General features: G+C 35.3%; 1 long non-coding RNA gene across 1 annotated transcript in view; it reads right to left on the minus strand.

Moving 5' to 3' along the window:
- Positions 1-5,950, minus strand: part of LOC121104242 — a 42,928-nt gene extending 36,978 nt beyond the window's left edge. The window contains exon 1 of the long non-coding RNA XR_005836520.1: positions 5,882-5,950. This is a non-coding gene — a long non-coding RNA (uncharacterized LOC121104242). The remainder of the gene's footprint in view (positions 1-5,881) is intronic.
- Between the last annotated feature and the right edge of the window lie 1,252 nt (positions 5,951-7,202).

Here is a 7,202-nt window from a genome sequence, read left to right on the forward strand (position 1 = left end):
CCTTCCCCTTTCTGAATCTGTGCTCATACTGCCCCACTCCCAGTTAAAAGTAACCATAATTTGTAGTAGGCAAAACTTCTTTGTAAAGTATCTATTTGCTGAATAGTGGTAAAATATTAATGCGATTTATTGTTGTTGTTGGAAGAGACTCATATCTGAAATTACAGGACTCTCTAGAATTGTCATAATTTGCTGGAAATCTGATCAGATTTTATTACTTATTTTCAGTGACAAATTTTAAATATTTATGATTTGTATTATATCCCTCTTGCATGGTTTGGAATTTGGTAAGTGATATTTCAGACATTACAGTAATTTTTCATTAAAATAAAATGCTAACTGGGAAAATGATGAATATTTACCTCAAAGCCAAGCCAGGATTCTGGGCTTATGGTTTGAATAACCACAATACGTGATTTTCATGAGATTTGATAAATTGGGTTTAGAATGCCCTCTGCCTGATAATGACCTTAATTTATTTGAAAAATGAAGATATTTTGATATACACAAAATAGCTGTTGCTTATGAAGGTTAATAATTAGCATTTGAAATAATTATAAGTTTTCTAGGTTTTCCAAGAGCTAATTTATAATATCTTTGAATTGTTATTTCAACAAGTTTCCCTATTAATTATATTTTAGTATTCTGATAAAATAATCTAATAAATTTAATACAACTTGATTCTCTATCATAATGGATAGACCTCATATTTATTTAAAAATATGTAAATTATCATGTATCTATTATTAAAATATTGTAGTCTTGAGATAGCATAAAATATTATTGCCCTGTCTTTTTGATATCAATAATGGATCATTAAATTTTATATCAAATAAATAAGATGCCATTTCATGAATTAGTGAAAACATCATAAATACATGAACATTGCTTAGTTACTTATTAAGAACCCAATAAAGTATAATGATTACATAGCAAAAAATATTGAAGTAAAATATTTTCCAAAATATTTGTCTTAATTCATGCCATATTAATGACTAATTCATAAGGAAATAATTATTGTACATATCCTTTATGAAAAGTCTTGTAATTTGAAATTTATTTGTATTTGCTTTCAATTAAAAGCCAGCTTTGAAGGTATATACTTAAATAAGAAAGAAAGAAGTATGAGCTCGCTAATGTTTATTCTCAAAGTATGGGACACATACTTCCTTAACATTTTCCTATTTCGGAAGTCAGCTTCTTTTTCTCTTCTATGCAGCCTTCAACAACAGGACTAAATCCTGCAAGCTTTTTAGCCCATGATCTCATGTATGCAGATTCTCTGCCACTCTGGACTTTGAGCTATGTGGAAAGGAGGCGTGTGAGAGAATAGAAACCAAATAGGATGAGCACACAGCCAAAACAAAGCTGACTTGGGCTGTATTTCTTGCTGGGACTCTAGGAACTCACCAACATCATAGAGTTTTGGCATTGTAGAAATGCAGCAGGGCACACGTAGGCAAAGACAGGTTCCAGTATGATGGCACCTCACCTTTCCTCAAGGCCCATGTTGCATGTAAGAGATTCAGAGGTTCTTGGGAAGAAAGTAAACATCGCTGAGATATGGGAAAGAGAGCAGACCTTCAAAGGATGGTATAATTTAGTGAAAATAACTTGAATTAGAATCTGGGGAGTGCATTATTTAGCCAAGGACCATATAGAGGATGAAGCTAAGAATTTGGTATTTTCAGAACCAGGGAGAAGTGGGGGGACAGATTGGAAGATATGGGCCCTGACTATATCCAGATGAGAGACCATAAATGAGCTGTAAACAGCTTTCATTAGAAGACACGATGATAGAAAGCACTGACATGATTCCAGGAAAAAGTAGTCACTTCATAGAGGAATGAGCGGGCAACAGAAAAGGACTGTACAAAGGATTAATCACTCTTTCCACCATGAGGATATACACACTTTCTTTTGTCCCTAGATACCAACGTGGTATGACTTAGATCTTTGGGATGTCTGTGGATCTTGGGATTATTGTCTTTTAACAGAAAATGGAAAATTTTCAGCCATTATCTTTTTGAGCATGTCTTCTTTCCTATCCTGTATCCCTGTTTAAATTTTATTAGATATATGTTCAACTATCTCATGCTATTCTTCATATGATTTAGCCTTCTTTCATATTTTCCATTTGTCTGCCTAGACTGCATTCTATATAACTTATTTTATCTTACATTTTATTTATTATTTCTTTAGCTGTGTTTAATCTGCTAGCTAATTCATCATTGACCTTTAAATTTGAACTGCATCATTGTATTTTTATATCATTATGCTTTATTTCAAATATTCTTGTCCCAGGATCACAATTTTAATCTTGTTATCTAAGGTACCCAATCACCAAATAGATTTATTTTATACTTTGTCTTGTAATTTCAGTACCTGAAGTTATTGTGGATCTGTTTCTGCTGTTTCAGTGAATTAGTTCTCTAAAGGATTTAGGATATAAAATTACTTAGAGTTTGTGCATAAGTACAGTAGTAAGTGAAATCTGCATTATGTCATTATAGTCTAGCAGTCATTATAGTCTTTCCCCATATAAAATAACTCATGAAATAAATAACTCATTTTAGTATTCTAGGTTCTTCAGTCAACAAAAATTAGGTAACTGATATTTACGGAATTAAAATTTCCAACAATAGATCAATAAGGGTTATCAGAAGGTAAATCCTTCTGTTTTTATTTATCAATATCTCACCTAATATTTCTAGGAGACAAAAAATGCTAAGTGAAAACGACTTAAAATTTCTGGGAAATATTAATTGATATATAATATTCTTATATAACTCTTCCTTTTCATAAAGATGCAGAGAGAGAGCTTTCAGAATTTTAGTGAAAGAGAGCTTTTCTCCTAAAGAACTGGTATTCACCGTCTTTTCCAACATGAGAACTAGATCACTGCTTATGTTTTCCTTTGTGCCTTGTTCTCTGTGAAACTCTGACTTAAAGTTTATGCATAAAAAAGGCATCAGATGCATGCTTGGTGCATTTGTTATCTTCTTCTTTGACTATGATTTTCTATTTTTTGTTTTACCATTTTCTATGACTTTTATGGCAAGCCATCAGCTTTGAAACTTTTGCATGAAATGAGAATATATGTGATCCCTGAACAACATATGGATTAGGGGTGCTGACCTCCCACTCAGTTGAAAATTCACATATGACTTTGGACTCCCCCAAAACTGAACTACTAATAGCCTGCTGTTGACCAGAAGCCTTACAGATAACATAAACAGTCGACTAACACACACTTTATATATGTATCTTGTACTGTACTCTTACAATAAAGTATGCTAGAGAAAAGAAAATGTTATTAAGCAAATCATAAAAAAGAGAAAATACATTTACAGTATTGTGTTTATTAAAAAAAGTCCACATATGAATGAATGTGAGCAATTCAAACCTGTGTTACTCAGGGACCAACTGTAGAAAGACAAATCAGGTTGTTAATGGGAGAATCTGCTAATAACTTAGAAGGTTCTAAAAAAATAAAGTAATTCCACATGCAGTTGACATTTGCATAGTGACAAAAATTATTATTCCTCATGATCTTTTCCTTGATCATAGATTTATGTTAGCTGAACGATCTAATGGTAAACAAAATTCTGTTTTTACCTGTGTTATCAACATGGAAATTCACTTAGAATTTTAAAAAATAAAGCATAGTCTGTATTTTTTATTATAATCGATTATTGTCCTAAGCTTAAATTGTAGAATATTTCAAAACAGAATAAAAAAAGAGTACTATGATACAGGAAAACAAAATCCAAAGATGAATTTATGTAAAGGTCTCATTTCCTATCCATCTAAATTGTGTCCTTTTATTTTAGCCAGAAATTGATTGATATTATAAAAATCATTTCACTCCCATAAAGAAATACTGTTATCTATATGGAGATAAGATGGGGAGGTTAGTTTTATATGTCATTAAATAGAAAAATATTGGTATTTAAAAAAATGAATACTTTTAGAAATAAAAGACTATATATTTGTTTTTAAAATAAAAAGTATGGATTTTCTCTACTAACATCTAATTAAAAACCGTCTCCTGTGTAACAGAATAAGAGAATGAAATCCAAGGCTCCCAGAGGAAGCTATCAAATTGATGGATCAATGCAGCCCAATTTGTAAGACAGTAAACATCAAATAACTCATTTAATAATATGATTTTCTCTGGGGCACCTGGGTGGCAAAGTCAGTTAAGCGCCTGACTCTCGGTTTTGGCTCAGGTTGTGATCTCAGGGTGGTGAGATCAAGATCTGAGCTCAGCTTGGAGTCTGGTTGATATTCTCTCCCCATCTCCTGCTCTCTTTCTCTAAAATAAAATAAATTAAAAAAAAACAGTATAATTTTCTGTTAACTCTACTATTTGAAATTTGTTTATTTTCTATTTCTAAAATGTCATGCAATTATGTTAATAATTTACATGATTTCTCAATTAATATTATAGATAATTAAAGAATAAACCAGTGGGAACCTCTTTAACTAAAGGTAACATCTTTTTGCCAAAGAAAGGAGAACATTACAGAAACTTTAATCTCTTAGCAAGTTTGACATAAATATCAGTAGGCATTCCATGTTTCAACTCTCCAGATACTCCTAATTTCTACCAAGTAGTGATTAACCAGCTCATATAAATTATTTCCAATAAATTAAACTTATGTCAGTGGAGGATAAAACCAAACCACTATTTCAAAGAAAAATCCTACAAAAATGAAGGTATTATTTTACTTCTGGTCTTAGAAATTCTTCTGGAGAATTAAACTTATAGTATAAATTCCATTTGCCCTCTAATCAAAGGTCAGTAAATTTATAAAAAAATGTGTCTTTGGAAATTAAGGTCTTCTTTGGGGAAAAGGGGGAAAAATCTACTGGAGCAAATAATTAGCCAATTTAAATTCACCAATGCTTACCAGTAAACTTTTAAGATTAATATTAGTTCCTTGAGATGAAGGCACCTGAACAACCACAACAAAAAACCCTCAAAAAACTTTTATTATATTATAATCCATGGAGGTAGCCATGGCGGTGTCTTACTCAGATCTTTAATTGTCTCTGTAGAGATCCAGAGATAATTAAATTCTCAGCCAAAGACAGTCTCTTACCTAAGACAGGGAAACAAGGAATGAAGACATCAGGCTGAGTTCCCCAGATCACTGGGGGCTCCTCAGACTTCTCTGAACCCTCGAAGCCTACCGAGATGGCCCATCTAATGTATTAAGAACTAGTACTTCCTTTGCTTGGGGAGACACTGCAGACTAATAGGCATCCCCCTCAGGAGCTGTCCCAGGCTGATAATTATAGTTAAATCTCAGCATAACCAGGCTGGCAATATGCTAAGTTTGATATAGGACGAAAAAGATTACAACCCAAAGGAACTGCAAAAATTAGCTACCATGTAACAACAGGATCCAAGGGAGTACTCCTGATATTGGATTTTGTCCCTGGCAACACCATGTTTTATTAACTAACTCATCAGCTTCCTGTCAGTAAAGCCCCCGTGGCTGCTCCTCTGACCTTGCTGACTTTTACAGCGGTTAAGCAGCACCACCTGGCCTCTACTGCTGTATTTCAAGGGGCTTGGAATATGAAATAAATAAACAAGAATTCATTGATTTAGGGGCACTTTTATAGAATACAAAACTTAACTCCCTGGCAAGAACCCTAGGGATTATGAAAACTGGCTGCTAGGAGGCTCTTTAAAACCTGGAGAAGTGATAGCTCAGACTGAGTAAGGCTGAAGCTCCTGAGTCACCTCCGCAGACGGTAGCTAAAGGGATGAAAATGTTCAGGAGCAAGTACATAAAATGATTATATAATGTGAGACTAGAGGACCCACAGAAGAACATCATCCCAGGGGGTGACCCTGAGGACTCACCTTTAGCCGAAGACTTAAAAACTGCAGTGCTGAGACAGATGCTAGCTTCGCTGAGAGACGGTTCTCCTCCACGGGCCAGAGCTGAGGGTAGAAGAGGTAGTCACAGATCTTGCTTGTTAGTAGAAAGGACATAACAGATCCCCAGAGTAAGAGAGGTCAGGTGTTGTTGCTTAACCATCTGAAACCAGAGCGTGACAATGGCTGTAAACATCAGCAAGGTCCGAGAATGGTAAAAGGGGCTTTACAGAGAGGGAATTGATGAGTTAGTTAACAGAACATGGCATTGCTGGGGCAAAAGAGACAGCAAGTGCAGATGGTGTCTGATAACTAGCATCAGAAGAAAGCATGAACGGAGAAGCAGGAATCTGAGGGTGGTTTCCCCAATAGAAACCTGTCCCTTTTACAGTTCCTAGACATCAACACGATTTTCAGATCTAGAACCCTGCTCGGAGCACTATAGATGACAGCCTCCGTCTTCTATTCCTTCTGAATTCACTGTGGCACTCAGGCACGGGCTCTGGGTTGCACCCAGCCCCGATGCCTTTCTTCCTACTGTCTACTCTTTCTTCCCCTTCTTCTTCCACAGATGTCAGATCTGCACTGACAGCTTTCCTTGACAACCTCTGATCCTTCTCCCCTTCAACTTTTCTAGGCATTACCTTCAATAAATTCTGTTTGTGTTCAGTTCTTTCTATGTTTCTGCTTTCTGGAGGACCCACATGGCACACTAACTCTACCAGGCTACTGACTCTTGCAGGGGATGAAATAAGACTACCGTGCTGTAATTCAATTTTAGTCAAACCATTTCAGGATACATTTACTAAGTACCTACTGCGTGACGTATACATCACTATTTCATATATACACACACATAAATGAATGAGATATGGTCTCTATCTTCAAGAAACAGAGTCCATATGGAGAACGAACACATGCGAAATAACTATAATCCCACTCAGGCAGTGATAAGACCATGTCTCAAAAGAATGTATTGAAGTGCTTTGGGAGGAAACTTAAAATAGCTGTGATTGGGAATCTCTGGGAGGCTTTTCTAGTGAAAACTTCTAGCTTCGATCCACTTGTAGTGCATTGTATTCTCTAAAAATAGCCATATGAGCATTTTTATTCTCACGTGATCTTTCAGAAGCTTGCCACTCTATCAAGAGATGGACTCTGTTTCCCCTTCCTTGGACCTGCTAGTGTCTATGAGCCAAGACGAACAGAGTGCAGCAGAAATGATGCTGCGTTACTTCTGAGACCTAGGTCATAAAAGACAACGCAGCCTTCTCTTCAGGATAGATGAGCCAATGATAGGGAAGGC

This window comes from Ursus maritimus, unplaced genomic scaffold, assembly GCF_017311325.1.
Source record: "Ursus maritimus isolate PB19 unplaced genomic scaffold, ASM1731132v1 scaffold_20, whole genome shotgun sequence".
Classification (NCBI taxonomy): domain Eukaryota; kingdom Metazoa; phylum Chordata; class Mammalia; order Carnivora; family Ursidae; genus Ursus; species Ursus maritimus.